Consider the following 15,835-nt stretch of genomic DNA (forward strand, 5'->3'; position numbering starts at 1 on the left):
TCACCAGTTAATCCTTATCTGTGGATGAATGCACTGATTAGGTTAAGGTGCTTGCAACCCAATCATTTTACCTCTAAGCTTTCTTGCATTGTCTCACACATGAGTTTTGGGGGGACAACTCATCTCTGAACCATAATAATTTGTCTTTGCTGAAATAACAAAGTCTAAAACATAGAAACTTTAAGGTGTACCAAAACTGGTCTTTCCTACTGTGGTCAGAAAATGCTTTCCTCCCCTGGGTGATAATGAAGGGCCATTCAAGGAAGCTGACCTTGGCCCAGACTGAGGTGCCATATAGCCTTCTCTTGTTCAGGTATTATTGCAAAATGTCCTTTCTCCTTCATTTGCCGCTCTCATGCCCATTCAGACCCTACAGAGTTACAAGGAGTAGGATGCTCACTCTCCTTCCCTACTCCCAGTTTGCTGAAATTCTCATAAGTGACTTCAGGTTATTTCATGGTCCGGTTGTCATATAAAAAGTGTGCGACCTGAGAATTTCATAAAACAGAATGGACAGAAAACATGATTAGATTTCCCCAGCCTCATAGCTCTCTGGTTGGAGATGTCAGCTGCAGTTCTGTACCATGAATCATCCTTCAGGGGAGACAGTTCAGCAAACTGTTAACATTTGTTTTACTTTTATCTTTATGGCATTGCTCTTATTCCACATTTGCACTTGGACAGGTAACTCCCTGGCCACTAGGAAACATAATGCCACAGTTCTTATTGGTCAAGACTAGGAGGAAAAGACATATATTGTGTCATTGCCCATGATCCTACTAGGACATCTGTATCCTCAACACAATTGTTTGCTTTTTAATCTGATTATTTTCCTCCTGAATGAATTGTGATGTTTTATCAATGTTTAAATATGATATAATAATCAGAACAGCAGGTGCAACATTAAGTTAATGTTTCATGGAAAGCATTCTAGTTAGAAATAATTGACACATGCTACCTCATTGTTTTCTTTGCTTTTCTTTTTCTTTCTTTCTTTCTTTTTTTTTTTTTTTTTTTGCTGTCTTCTTCAATAAAGGTTTTACAGGGGTTCGGATATTCATTTCATTTCTGAAGGAAACATGGAGTACTTGGCATATTGTGGTTTTTAATTGTGGACTGAAACTGATGCCATGATGAACAGATCTGGTTAACTCACAGGTTAAAGCTCTGGCATGATAAAATAGGATATATCCCTAAGAAAATAAAGATGAGAAGGAGTAACTTAGACAAAATTTTTGAAAGCTTATTTATGAAATAAAATCTTGAAGTGTTCTAAGTGTCAAGGAAGAAAAATATGGCAAAAAAAAAATGAAGTGATTAGCAAATAGCTAGGGGCCAAAGCTGATGGATTTAACTAAAATAGTAAAGCGTAAAAATCGATTTTTTTAAGAACATCTTAGAATCAGTGAGTAGGAGGGACGTTTTGTTGCAAATGTGTCTCTGTTGTGCCTGTAATGCAGTGAAAAATACCAAGTAAAACCCGTGACTTTGGGAAGCCAAGTTAAAACAACGAAACAAAACAAGCCATTTCGACAGCAATCCAAGTCACTGAGTACAACAAAATATTCTTTTAAATGGCTTCCAGGTATTTTTCAATGTTGGTATGCAATGTCTGTGACAGCATCCTTTTGTGAAAGAAGGAAAACAAATCTATGAAGACATCGATGTGCAAAATTCCTTTTATTAGTAAGAACTTGAAGCCCAGGGCATGATTCTTGGATTGTAAGGTGTCTCCCTTCATGACTGGACTAACTATAAGATTCATTATCTGTCTAAGCAAAGAAATTCCAATACATAAAAATTCAGCGTGATCATTGGAATATAAGTGGAGACCTGAGTTCAGGACAGTGAAAAATGTGGGTTTTAGGAGTAGCAAGGGGAAGCATGTGTACAGTTCAATGTATTTGCCTTTAAATAAGAATCATATTTATGGGAGAAAATGCATAACAGACCCTTTGAAAATGTTCCCAGACTGTATTACTCTGTTTGCACTTAGGTATACATTTGCAAAACTACTTTTTCTGTTTATAGTTGTTTTTAAAAAGCTGTTTTGTGATTTTTATAATTTTCCCTTAATTTATAAAACACTTTTGAAGATTCTGAGTGACAAAACTCCTATTAACAAAGCATATCATCTCTATGCAGGGAAAAGCAATCACTCCCTAGTTACAATTATTCTTATTCTGAGTTCCACAAATTCTCCCTCAATATGTGCTAGTTCCAGCCTTCTCCACATTCAGAGCTTGGGAGCAGACACTTCAGTCTTTGTTAGGGAGCGATCACTTTTCCTAAAACTGGCCAAGATGGTGGAAAGGATGATGATCTGCTGTCAGTCCTAAAATGTGTCAGCAAAGTGGCCTTGAGTAAATCATTTCATCTCTATGTTTCCCCCATAAGATGTAAATAATATCGTCTACTTCTCTGGACTTACAGCAAATGTCAAAGGAGAGGCTGTGCGTGGAATTGCTCTTGAATTTGAAAAATGTTCATAATAATAATATGATAGTCAACGTAACAGTTTATTTTTAAATTCCTTGTCTCATTGTGAGGACAGCCCATCTCTCTCTGGGCACAGCTAACTACAGTGCTGGCTGGTACTCATGGCTTCAATATCTGCTCCCCTTTGTATGCAATCTGTTAATATTTGCTTCACTTTTAGCTTTACCCTTGATTGAAAACCATTTTGTAAAATAAAAGAGTATAACTGTCATACTGAATAGCCAAAATTTAGTTTATTGGGAAGTGTGACTTCTAAGAACGCATTTCCTAAAGGCTTATGGTCATTGTTAGTTCATGATTTATCAGGTCATGATGGGCCAGATGTAGTAAGATGAAGTTGTCTATATTTCAAAGCTACCCAAGCTTTTTCTTCCTTCCATTGATTGATTGATTGGCACTAGGGGTTGAACCCAAGGATGCTTTACCACTGAGCTACATCCCCAGTCCTTCTAATTTTTGTCTTGAGACAGGGTCTTGCTAAGTTGCTTAGGACCTCACTAAGTAGCTGAGACTAGCCTTAACCCTGTGATTCTCCTGTCTCAGCCACCGAGGATGCTGAGGTAAGTATGTGCCACCACACTTGCTTAATAATGGGTAAAAAAATGACTGTGATATCCATAAATGATTAATTTATCATAATGGTGTGATTAGCAGTAGCATGTTAATTATTCAATATATGAATTGTTAACAAAATTACAAACAATGACTACAAAGTGTTTAATAACCTTTTTTTTTTTTTGCACAAAAGTGAACGGTATGACCCCCAAAACAATCGTTAGAACTTCAATGACACTGCTAGAATTTCTGATCTTGACACTGCTGGAGTTAGGGAGGATGCTGAGAATAGTTTTATTTGTGATAACAAATCTCTATTACTGATGTTTTATTAAAGAAAGAGCACTGCACTGGAGCTAATTTTAACTAAAAATTGTCAGGTCTTTGACCACATTGCCAGGTCCCTAAAGAGACATTTGGAATTAACAGATCCATCACTATCTTAAGGACCCTTTTTCTTCTTCATAGATTTGTTAACATAGGGCCTCAGACAAGGTGAATAATGATAGTTCAGAGACATCTGAGGTTCTGCGGTTCTGAGGCTGCAAAAACTACTGTACCACTTATAAAATCTGTGAATTGTCCTGGAAATTGTGAGGTCATTTGTGCTAACCACCTCTGCAATTTTTCAAAGTTCATGAAGAATCAGGGCATTCCCATGGGGTGGGGAGAGAAAGGTGGTGTATGGTGGCTTTCTGCTCAATGCTGGCCTCCAGATTGAGACTGAAGCCCTGTACTGTGTTTATCAATTCAGCCTTACTTTGGATACTTTCCAGCAATTTAAGATTTAAAGTGTGCAGATGGTTTGTTACATGGGTAAGAAACCTAAATCTTGGTGAGCCACTTAATATCTAACAAATTGGCATTCTCTGAGCTTTTAATTAAAAAAGTCCTTAGTTGGATAAAATAGTTAAGTACATTTCTCCAACAAGCTTCTACAATCTGTCCATAAACAACCACCAGCACCATAAAGGGCAACCACCATGCTCTGCTCAATGTATTTTAAGTAACACACAAACCCATAATGCTTAAAACACAAGTGCAAAGAAAAGGACTAAACTGGGCTACTTTCTCGTCTGCCTTGTGCAAGAAAGGCAAGCTTCAGACCAAACTTTTGGTGGACGATTCCATGTGAACTAGACACAATGACCTTCTCTTTGACTCCGATGATTCACTGACTTATTCCTTTTTTCTTTTATTGTTTGTGTCCTAGAGCACATAAATATTTTCAAAGAGATGTCTTTTATAATGCCCCAATTTTGTGGAAAAAAATTTTGGTGGAATTTAATTTAAAACAGCTCAGAATAACATCGTTTATTTATACACAGCCTCACAAGTATTGACCTATGTAAGCTTCCCACTGTGATAACTAGCAGTAGATAGTTACATAACAGTAGTTAGTAGAATGAGACCTACTCAGTGTTTCCCTTGAATATTCCATGAACCACTCAACCGCATTTCTTCAGAATACTTTGCTCGCAGAAATACATGCTACGCTTCAGACCTTCCTTGCTCTGGTGGCCTGCTGGTCTAACAGATTTTTAAAAGACAGTTAATCATGAAATTAATAAAGAAATAAAGTATTTTCTCAATAATTCTAATCAGACACAATCAACTACTAATATGAATTGTAACTTTGATGGGCTGCAATAGACATAGAGCTTGGTCAGCTGGTTTTCTTGGGGGTCAAGAATGACCAGAGTATAAGTATTAATTATTCTGTTTAGGATTGAATCCTGATTTCTTCCCTTGTAAAATGGGCTCAATAGGGCCTAGACTGCAGGGTTATTGTGAGGATCAAATGAAGACTACTTTTAAAGACATCTGTTATGGTGTTCCAAAGTCAGAGATTATCACTAACCACTTTTAATACAGACCAGTTAATTTGCCCACTTTCTTTCGGACCCTATTCTAGATTGCATCTTGGATGTGGGAGACATGTACAAGGTTTGGGTGTGATGCCTCAGTGGACTTTGAGAGTTAGCATTTGAAGTCTTTTCAAATTAAAAAAAAAAAAGCAACATACAAAACATGAGGTGCACTTTGACTGTAGCTTCTCTTTCTCTCTTAACTGGGAAGACAGAGGATCAGTCAAAGCATTCTTCACAGAGAGAAAGGACCACAACATTTTATCAGGTAAAAATAACAGTGAAGATAGAAAACTGTCAAGCAGAGTTTGACACAAATCAATGGAGTACTTCATTGTATTATTTTCACCTTCTTTTGAGATTTGCTTATGTGTTTTCATAAGTAAGTGTTTTCATGTGAATGCAGTATTTCCCAGTGTTAATAATGGGTCTAAGTTCAATTTTTCCATAATTCTGAGAGTGGAAAATACCACTTATACTCTCACATTAAGAGACATTATGTTAAGTGAAATAAGCTAGCATGGAAAAACAAATATTGCATTTTCCCACTCACATGTGGATGCTAAAAAAGTTCATTTCATAGCAGAGAACATAATAGTAGTCGCCAGAGGTTGCAAAGAATAGGAGAAATGGGGATAGAAAGAGGTTAAATAATAGGTACCAAAATATAGTTAGATGGGAGGAATTAATTTCAATGTTATGAAGCATAGTAAGGTCTTATAGTTTTCAAAAAATTATGACATAGATATGACTAGAAGAAAGAATAGAAAAAAAATGGAAAACGTTTAAGAAGAGGGAAATGCTAATTACCCTGGTTTGATCATCATTATGCATTGTACACATGTGTAGAATTATCACTTCATTCCCTCAAAATGTGTTATTATTACTTGTCAATTAAAAACAACAATAGAATGGTAGAAGCTGTAGAATTTATAGAGTCCTAGCAGTAGAAGTAAAAGAGTAGTTGTTACTACCAGTACTGCTAGCACTACAGTGATGACTACTAACAGTGTTTCTGGAAAGAACCATAGAAGAGAGAAATCCTTTCAATTTTAAAGTCTTGCAACTATCATGGGGGCCTCAAGATAAGCAAAGGGAGATATAAAAATATTTTTAAAAGATGGCATGTGTTATTAAAAAACATGAGTCACTGTTAGAAATTATGTATTTAACAATTTGTGCTCTTGGTTAAGATGCATGGCAAGTAGTTAGTATAATCAAACTGTGAGTTATTTTATTATAATAAACCTTCATAAAATCCTTCAGGTGTTCTTATTTCCAAGATACATTAGAAGAAGTGCTTAATTATGATATGTGCCAAATCTAAGAAAAAATTTAGCAAGGAGTTAAAAGAAAAATAAAAGATAATGCCAATATCCCAGTCTATAGGATGAATAAAATTAATTGTTAATGTATATTAAGAAAAAAAATTAGAGTTTTGAGGGGTTGGGGTAAAAGGAGGACTGAAAAGATGGAGCACAGAGGAGCATTAGTGAAGTGAAACTATTCTATAAAGTACTATGATAATAAATACTTGTACATTTGTCCAATCCCATAAAATATACACCACTAAGAGTGAAGCCTATTGGAAACTCTGGGCTTTGGGTAATAATGATGTGTCAATGTCAATTCTTCAGCTGTAACAAATGCACTACTCTGGTGGGAGATGTTCGTATCGGAAGGCTTTGCACAGGGACAGCAGAGTACATAGGGAGAAATCTTATTCATCATTAAGAATTCATCATTAATATAAAACTGCTTTGAAAAAATTAAGTCTTCAAAAAGTGTAAGGAGTTAGGATATCCCAGGGCCAGTGTGTTTTCATTCCCTTTGGCATTGAATGAAGTTATAGAGGAGCCCACATGATGAGCTGTTTAAACTGGAGAAAATTACTTATATTACTTAGTACAAGAATTCCACTTGATCCCTATTGTTTTAAGTCTATTTCTTTCACCATCATGCTTTTCCCCAAGTGTTAAGTCTTTCCACTCATTTTAATCCAAGGATGTCAACAAGTCTGTGCTTTTTTTTCTTGAACTTTCTTTAATTTATTTTTGTAACAAAATACCTTACTTCAGTGTATTATTTGCAGATTTACAAAACATTATCACACAAATTAAACCTTCTGGTCCCACAATCTTGAAGAAGTTGAGGCCTAGAAAAAAATCATATCATTTATAAAAGTTTGGGTTGGAATAAAAATTGTGGATTCTTAATAATTAAGTACAGAATTTTCTTAGGCATTTTTATCTTACATTGATCAGAAACTGACAAAATCATTTTAATGTGATGTAACTTCTTCCATTCTGTACATTCAAATCTCCAACTCTTATTAATTAGGTTTTTTCCAAAGAAAGAAAGTAATCAACAGGACTTATCTATGCTTTCTCTTCCCAAGCCCAGAGAGTTATTGCAAATTAATGATTAAAAGTACAGATTTTCCAGCAAAGCAAGACCACAAGGGTGTGAATCTAAATCCTGGCTCTATCACCTGTGAGTTATGTGGTCTTGGTCAAGTACTTAACATATCTCTGCCTCAATTTTCTTATCTAAAAAGTGGGGATGATAATGATGTTTGACTATGGATTAAATGAATTAATACTTATAAAGCATTTGGAATAGTTTATGGAGTAATGGTAAGCATTATATATGTGTTACTAAGTAAAATGATACTCTTTACCAATTTATATTAATCTCAAGTATAGATTTTTACTCCAATCCTTCTAAAACACTATTATTTTGAAGGTCATAAGTAAACATCACTTGCTAGATTTCATTATGTTCTCAACCTCAACCTTCTTACTGCTCTGTCACCTATTCCAAGTACTAAGGAGCACCCACTCTTTCTCAGAACATTTTCTTTAATTAGTACTACTTCTTCACTTGATTTTTTTATATTATATTTCATCTTCCACATTTCTGACATTTCCTCAAATGTTCTCTTTCTGTTCCTCAGTCTTAGATGTTCTTTTTGGTTAATGTTCTATAATCTACCCCGGATCTTGTTCTTTGGTTAATGTTCTGAAATCTACCACTTTCTCCTCTGGGGAAATTCAAATAAATTTATACATTTGGGGAAATTAAAAGAAATTCACATATATGAAACTAGACTTCATTTAATTCTAAGATTTTCAGCTGCCTATTACAAAGATGTACGTGAATATTCTGCCAACATTTTGAACCTAACATGTACCTACATCTCTGTTTCTAATCTTTACATTATAGATTCATTCCTTTTCAGAATTTCTGTACATCAGTTAATAGCATTGGCAATCACAGATTTTTATTCTAAGTTTCCATCTATAAAAATGAGTAATTTGAGCAGAGTGCTCCTAACACCACTTACAGCATTGAAATTCAGTAAGCCAGAATAAAAAAGAAAATGGTAATTTTGAAAAAAAAATAGGGAATTATGAAATTTTTATTAGTGAAATTTCTTAAATGAATGGCATATAGAAAAATCTTAAAAACAGTTTGAGGGAAAGAAGTGCACATAACATATAGAGGAACAACAAATAGAATGACAGCAGACTTCTGATTTGAAACAAGGTAAGCAAAAATACAGGCAACAGAAAGAAAATGAGAGAAAGGGCGGGGAGAAAGGAAAAGGAAGAAAAGGCAAGGGAATGAAAGAAAAAGAAAAAAGAAGAAAGGAAGAAGGAAGAGCGAGGAAGAGGAAAAGGTCAACCTACAATTCTATACACAGTTAGAATGCCTTTTAAAATGAAAGTGAAATACTTTTTCAAATATACAAAAGCTGAAAGAGTTCACTAGCATCAGATTTTCAGGACAAGAAATATTAAAGGGAATCCTTCACACATGGCAACAGATCCATGCAGAGAAAAGAAGAACATGGGAAATTGCTAAATTTGTGAGTAAATATAAATACACATTGGGTATCAAGAAGCTTTTAAATAAGGTTATAATGCTTCAACACTAAGTACAATTTCCTACTGAATAGGTTAAAGACTGATTTTTCCCATGATTATATTAAAAAGAAGAAAATATACTTTCTTTTATAATAAGTAAAGATTAGAACATCAAGGTGAGAATTGAATAGCTGAGCATTAAACAGCTTGGTGAGATTTAGTTTAATTCTACTTTTAATCTGAACTTGGTGGCATTTTATTTTCTGGTTTCATTTCATATTTTGTGTTTAAGATTTATTTTTATACTTTCCTAGTTTCTTATTCCTACTTGCCTAATTTCTCCCTGGATTCTAATTTTTTCCTTTGCCTTCTGCCTCAGCCTTTTACTTGTTCTTTCCACCTTCAGTTTTCTCATTCCGTCTGCTTCATGGCTTTATTCTTGTTTAAGCATAAAATTTTGGAAATCATCTTATCTTCTTTCTCTAAAACTGGTCATAACTTCAGCAAATAAAGCAAGGCTTAAGGATGGAACAATACTTTTTAAAATTTAATGTCATCATCAAATAACTATTGAGTACCAACAATTTACTGTTCTAGGATTTCAGAAACTTCAGGAAATAAAACAATTTTCATTTTATCATCTAGTGGTAGGGGATAGGCAAAAAACAGTAAGTATGATAAATTATCAATTCTTATTTTACATTAAAAAGTGATAGAGGTTGTGGAAAAGAAGCAATGTAGATGGCAAAAACTGGAATTACAAATGAAGTGATTTACTTATGATTCTTGAAAAAGTAAGATTAGAAAGGAGACTCAAAGTTACTTCCAGGTAGAAGGACAGGTAGACAAGAGCCACAAACCATAAAACAATAGTGTGTCAGAAGTTTTCAAAAAACATGAAGAAGATGGGTTGCTATAATGATCTGAAGGGGAGTGAGCCATAGGATTAGAAGTCAGAGTAGTAAGGGGGACCTGACAATATCTTTATAAATTATCAAAAAAGACTTGTACTTTTAACAAAGTATGATGGGAGGCAAAGTTTGTTCACTTTCTTTAAATGGAGAAATGACATGGTCTAGTTTATCATTTAAAAGGACTACTCCGCTTATTATTATTTTTGAGAATAGATTGTAGAAGGTAAAGGGTACAAGAATAAAAAAACCAGGACTACTTTTTGTAGTTATTCAAGCAAATGATGCTGATGGCTTAGACTAAGCATTAGCAGGAGAGATGGTAAAATGTGATTGAATTCTGGGTACATTTTGAGAGTAGATTCAATAAAACTGATTATTTTATGTATGGAGGAGAAGAGATACAGAGAGGCCAATAATAGTTCCAACATTTACTTATTTAGCTGGACACACAGGGCTGCCTTCAACCTGCGATGGGAATAATGTTAATTTTGACATCTCTCTTAGGCAAGTGAGTGGAAATACTGAATGGATAACATAATATGCAAATCAACAATTCAGGGAGAGGTAGATTTGGGAGTCACCAACATATAGATGTTATACAAAGCCAGGGTCAGGAAAGACTCACTAAGAAAATGAGTGCAGGTGGAGAACAGAAGTTACCTAAGAGCTAAACTCTGGAAATCTCTACCATTAAAAGATTTGGCAGAATAAAATTAATACATCAAAGAGAATGAGGATGAATAATTAGTATGATAATTTTCCTGATGTTTTTACACTTAATCTTTGTAGACAGGGCTTCACCATGTGTAAAATGCAATCCTGCCTCAGTTTCATGTGGGACCAACACCCCTCCTTCTGTGGTTTTACAGGTTTGATGGCACCATATGGGACTCCTACCAGGGGGTTCTGTAAAAATTTGGAAATACTTCCTTCATCATAATGCCTTGTATAAATAGTCATCAGGTTCATGATGGAGGCAGGTGAGAACATGAGCTACTAATGCAGATGATAATCCTACCTCACAGTGTTGATACAAGGGTTAAATTAATCAGGGGATCAATAAACAAATGAATGACAAGTACATATAAAAGAGTAATCAGTCAATAAATAATCATATCCTTCTACAAGGTTGGCCTTGTGTTGGAGCTGAGGATTCCACTGAATTGGAGCAAAGAAATCCTTCCACTCCTAGTGCATACATTCTCTTCAGGGAGACAAGTGACAAATAGGCAGATGTGGATAAAAAATATTGAAAGGGCTATCAAGGAAATAAGGACTGTATTAGATTTTTTTTGCTGTGACAAAATACCTGAGATAATCAACTTAAAAGGAAGAAAGGTTTTATTTTGGCTTATGGTTCAGAGATGCCAGCCCATAGTTCCATGGCCCTGTTGCTTTGGACCTGTCATAGCACAGTACATCATGGTAGGGGTATGTGGCAGAAGAGGGCTCTTCACCTCCAGTGTTCCAAGAAGGAAAATGAGAGAGACAGGGAGTCAGGATCCCAATTTCCCCTACAAGGGCATGTCTCCAATGACCTAACTTCCTTTCACAAGGTTTCTACCACCTACCAATAGTGGAGTGGGATGGAAACCAATTATTCAACACATAAACCTTTAGGGAACATTCCAGATCCAAATCATAGCAGGGGCTGTGATAAAGAGAGGGAAGGGAAGCTCCTTTCAATTTTTGTTTCCTATTTAATTTTCGTAGTAATCCTATGAAATGGGTGTTAGTAACACTGTGTCAAGATGAGGAACTTGTGGGAATGAGCAGGTAATTTACAGTTAATCAAGTGGCAGAATAGGGATTCAAACTGAGATAATCAGCAGCTCTCTTGCTACCTAGGTCACTGTGTTCTTGTGGCAAGTGAAGAGAGTACAAGCTTTAGGCTAGTGCAGTGAGTATCCAATCAATTAAATTCCTTTGTCTTTCCTTTCCTATGTAAGTTGTTGGTGGGAATGTAATAATAATAAGAAATACATACTCTTCCCAGGCATCATTATAATTGTTTTATTTAATCTCATTTAATCCTTGATATAAGGTATATTATTAGCTCCATTTTACAGGCAAAGAAACTGACACTCGGGTTGCTCATGTTCATGACTTTTAAGATGGCAGGATTTGAACCCTAGCAGTGTAACCATATAAGCAAGGATGCTATGAGGCCTCCATGTTTATCTAGATAGTGCTCCGTGGTCATGATTGAGGAGTCAATTCTATTTGACATTTACTGAGTCTATAATACTTATCATAGTGGCTCTTTTAAAGGAAAAGTCTGGATTTCTATAGTGCCTCTCTCTATATGTAAATTGTAATGATTTTTTTTTTTTTTTTTTTAGTGATCACAATCAATGTTCTCTTGATATTTTCTTCAGAGCTGGTAGATTTCTTTCTCAGTGTTCAAGTTTTATTTCTAAAAGTGGGTTCATTCTAGGAAAAAGTTGTTTCATTGATCACTTGCAGATGATAATTACAAGCTGTTATGGAGAAGATGATGGGGCTGAGTTGAACCCAGACATGGTAATATTTCCTAATTCTGAAGACACTACTGTTGAGTGACCGCTTCTACCTTGGGACTGGCTGGGAGCTTTTGGTCAGGACTCAGCTGGAGATTCCAAGTCCATGTTTGCACTAGAGAGTAAAGGTAGGTTTCATGAAATTGGCACACTGGTGTAGTACTGAGGATGCCCAGAGCCTCCTGCTGGCTGATCATTTCTAGAGGCTTCTCCACAAATGTGATGTGAAATCTGTGACTTTAAATGAATGAATCTGAATGAAACCAAACAGGAGGAAAATCACATTGTACCGTCCCATACATGTACTCCTCTCTGCAAGCATGCAGTGATTGCTATTATCCATGTTATACCAAAAAGAAACTAAGGTTTGAATCAGAGACCAACTCCACGTCTGGACCACTGCAGCACTCTGGCACTGGCAAAGCTGTGGAGGCACAAGAGAAGTGAAGGTCACAGTGCAGCCAGGGGCAGCTTGGCAAGGTACTCCCTCTAAGACTAAGAAGGGCACAGTTGGGTAACCAACAAATAACCTAAAAGGAAGCCTAAAAATGTGGTACTATCTTTTTTTCCGTCTGGTATAAAAACTCCAAAACTCAATGTGATCATCTGAAGTTCAATAAGATTTAATGACTGTGGTCATAACAAATGAAACTAATTTTCTACTGAGTCAGGCTGACTGTTCTTAATCTGATAGGCTGCCCTGTCAGGCAGGGTTGCCCAGAGATCAAGCTGCTTGTCATGCTCAAAGCACCTGTACTGGAAACATGCCCAAAATGGCATGGCAAATGGAATGCTGAACTTTAACTGGCATTGATTGAGCTTATTGGACAGAAGAACTTTCCCTAACCCCAGAATTCCTATTAACTGCTCACAGGATGAATTTAGGTGTGATAGTACAGCAAAAAGAACCTGAACTTTAGAAATTAGTCTTTAAACTCAAACTCATTCATTCATTCATCACAACAATTACTGAGTGTCTACTTTGGGAGCTCAGAAAGCGAAGATGAAATACTTCCTGCCTTCCTGGGACTTATATCAGAGAGGGCGGGGGCAATCCAAGATGGTGGACTAGAGGGTGACTACATCTTCTGTCGCTCCAAAACCCGGATTCAAGAAGGGGAGGCATTGTGAGACTCGGACTAAAATAGAGACACAGGGTTAGTCTCCCCCACCGGGTGAAGCTCAGCCCGGGCAACAAGCCAGGATAGGGGCAGCTTCTCAGAGCAGGGCAGGGCAGCTAGAGTCTTCCCCAGGTAGCCCTTCTCCCTCTGGCAGTGGGCTCCTCACACATGGCCAGCTTCACAGAGCAGGCCATGGAGGCTTTCTGCACAGAAACAGCTCCAAGTCCGGGAGCCAGCGGTGAGCTCCAGCCCACAGGCAGCTTCAGGGACCAGGACAGGGCAGCCAGGGACTTGCCCAAGCAGCCCTGCTCCCTCCGGCAGGAGGCTCCTTTCAAGGCCATCTTCATGGAGCAGACCACCCAGTGAGAGCCTTTCTGCACAGAGCCAGCTGTAAGCCATAGAAACAGTAGGGGGCTAGGGGCAGCTTTCTTCGGAAGCACTGCATTATTAAGTTCCTCCAAGACTTCAGGCTACTGAAGGCTGGGAGGTGATATACTGGAAATCTACAGGGACACTATAAGCCAATAAAAGAAATCTGCAATATCTCAGAGTCCCACTGACATCTGACCAACACGAGAAAACAAGGGAAGAAAATGTCCCAAACAAACCTAGATACTATATCAATAAAACCCAATGACAACACAGCAGAAGAAATGTCAGAAAGGGAGTTCAGAATGTACATAATTAAAACAATCAGGGAAGCAAATGAGGAGATGAAAGAGCAAATGCAGGCATTGAAGGAAGAGATGAAAGAGCAAATGCAGGCATTAAATGATCACACCAATCAACAGTTAAAAGAGCAAATACAGGAAGCAAGAGATCATTTCAATAAAGAGTTAGAGATACTGAAAAAAAAAAAAAAAAACAGAAATCCTTGCAATGAAGGAAACAATAAACCAAGTTAAAAACTCCATGGAAAGCATAACCAATAGGATAGAACACCTGGAAGACAGAACCTCAGACATTGAAGACAAAATATTTAATCTTGAAAACAAAGTTGACCAAACAGAGAAGATGGTAAGAAATCATGAACAGAATCTACAAGAATTATGGGATACATTGAAAAGGCCAAATTTAAGAATTAATGGGATTGAAGAAGGCTTAGAGAAACAAACCAAAGGAATGAACAATCTATTCAATGAAATAATATCAGATAATTTCCCAAATCTGAAGAATGAAATGGAAAACCAAGTACAAGAGGCTTATAGGACTCCAAATATACAAAATTACAACAGACCCACACCAAGGCACATTATTATGAAAATACCTAACAAACAAAATGAAGACAGAATTTTGAAGGCTGCGAGAGAAAAGAATCAAATTACATTCAGGGGGAAACCAATAAGAATATCAGCAGATTTTTCAATCCAGACCCTAAAAGCTAGAAGGGCCTGGAAAAACATTTACCAAGCCCTGAACGAAAACGGATACCAACCAAGAATCATATACCCAGCAAAACTTACTTTCAGATTTGACAACAAAAAAAGATCCTTCCATGATCAACAAAAGCTAAAGGAATTTACAAAAAGAAAGCCAGCATTACAGAACATTCTCAGCAAAATATTCCATGAGGAAGAGATGAAAACAATGATGCAAATCAGCAACGGGAGGAACTAGCCTAAAGGAATAGCCAAATAAAGGAGAAACCAACTCATGTCAAAAAAAAAAAAAAAAAATGAGTCAAATGACTGGGAATACAAATTATATCACAATAATAACCCTGAATGTTAATGGCCTGAACACATCAATCAAAAGACATAGACTGGCAGAATGGATTAAAAAGAAAAATCCAACAGTTTGCTGCCTGCAAGAGGCTCATCTCATAGAAAGAGATACCCATAGACTAAAGGTGAAAGGATGGGAAAAAACATACCATGCACATGGACACAGCAAAAAAGCTGGAATATCCATCCTCATTTCAGCTAATGTGGACTTCAAGCCAAAACTAGTCAGAAGGGATAAAGAAGGACATTACATACTGCTTAAGGGAAGCATAAATCAGCAAGACATAACAATCATAAATATCTATGCCCCGAACATTGGCTCATCCATATACGTCAAACAAATCCTTCTCAATTTCAGAAATGAAATAGACCACAACACAATAATACTAGGCGATTTTAACACACCTCTCTCACCACTGGATAGATCCTCCAAACAAAAATTGAATAAAGAAACCATAGGTCTCAATAACACAATCAACAATTTAGACTTAACCGACATATATAGAATATACCATCCAACAAAGAACGAATACACTTTCTTCTCAGCAGCACATGGATCCTTCTCTAAAATAGACCATATGTTATGCCACAAAGCTACTGTTAGCAAATACAAGAAGATAGAGATACTACCCTGTATTCTATCAGATCATAATGTATTGAAATTAGAAATAAATGACAGAACAAAAAACAGAAACTTCTCCAATACCTGGAGATTAAATAATGCACTATTATATGATGAATGGATAACAGAAGATATCAGGAGGGA

Source organism: Sciurus vulgaris (assembly GCF_902686455.1).
Source record: "Sciurus vulgaris genome assembly, chromosome: 1".
Lineage (NCBI taxonomy): Eukaryota > Metazoa > Chordata > Mammalia > Rodentia > Sciuridae > Sciurus > Sciurus vulgaris.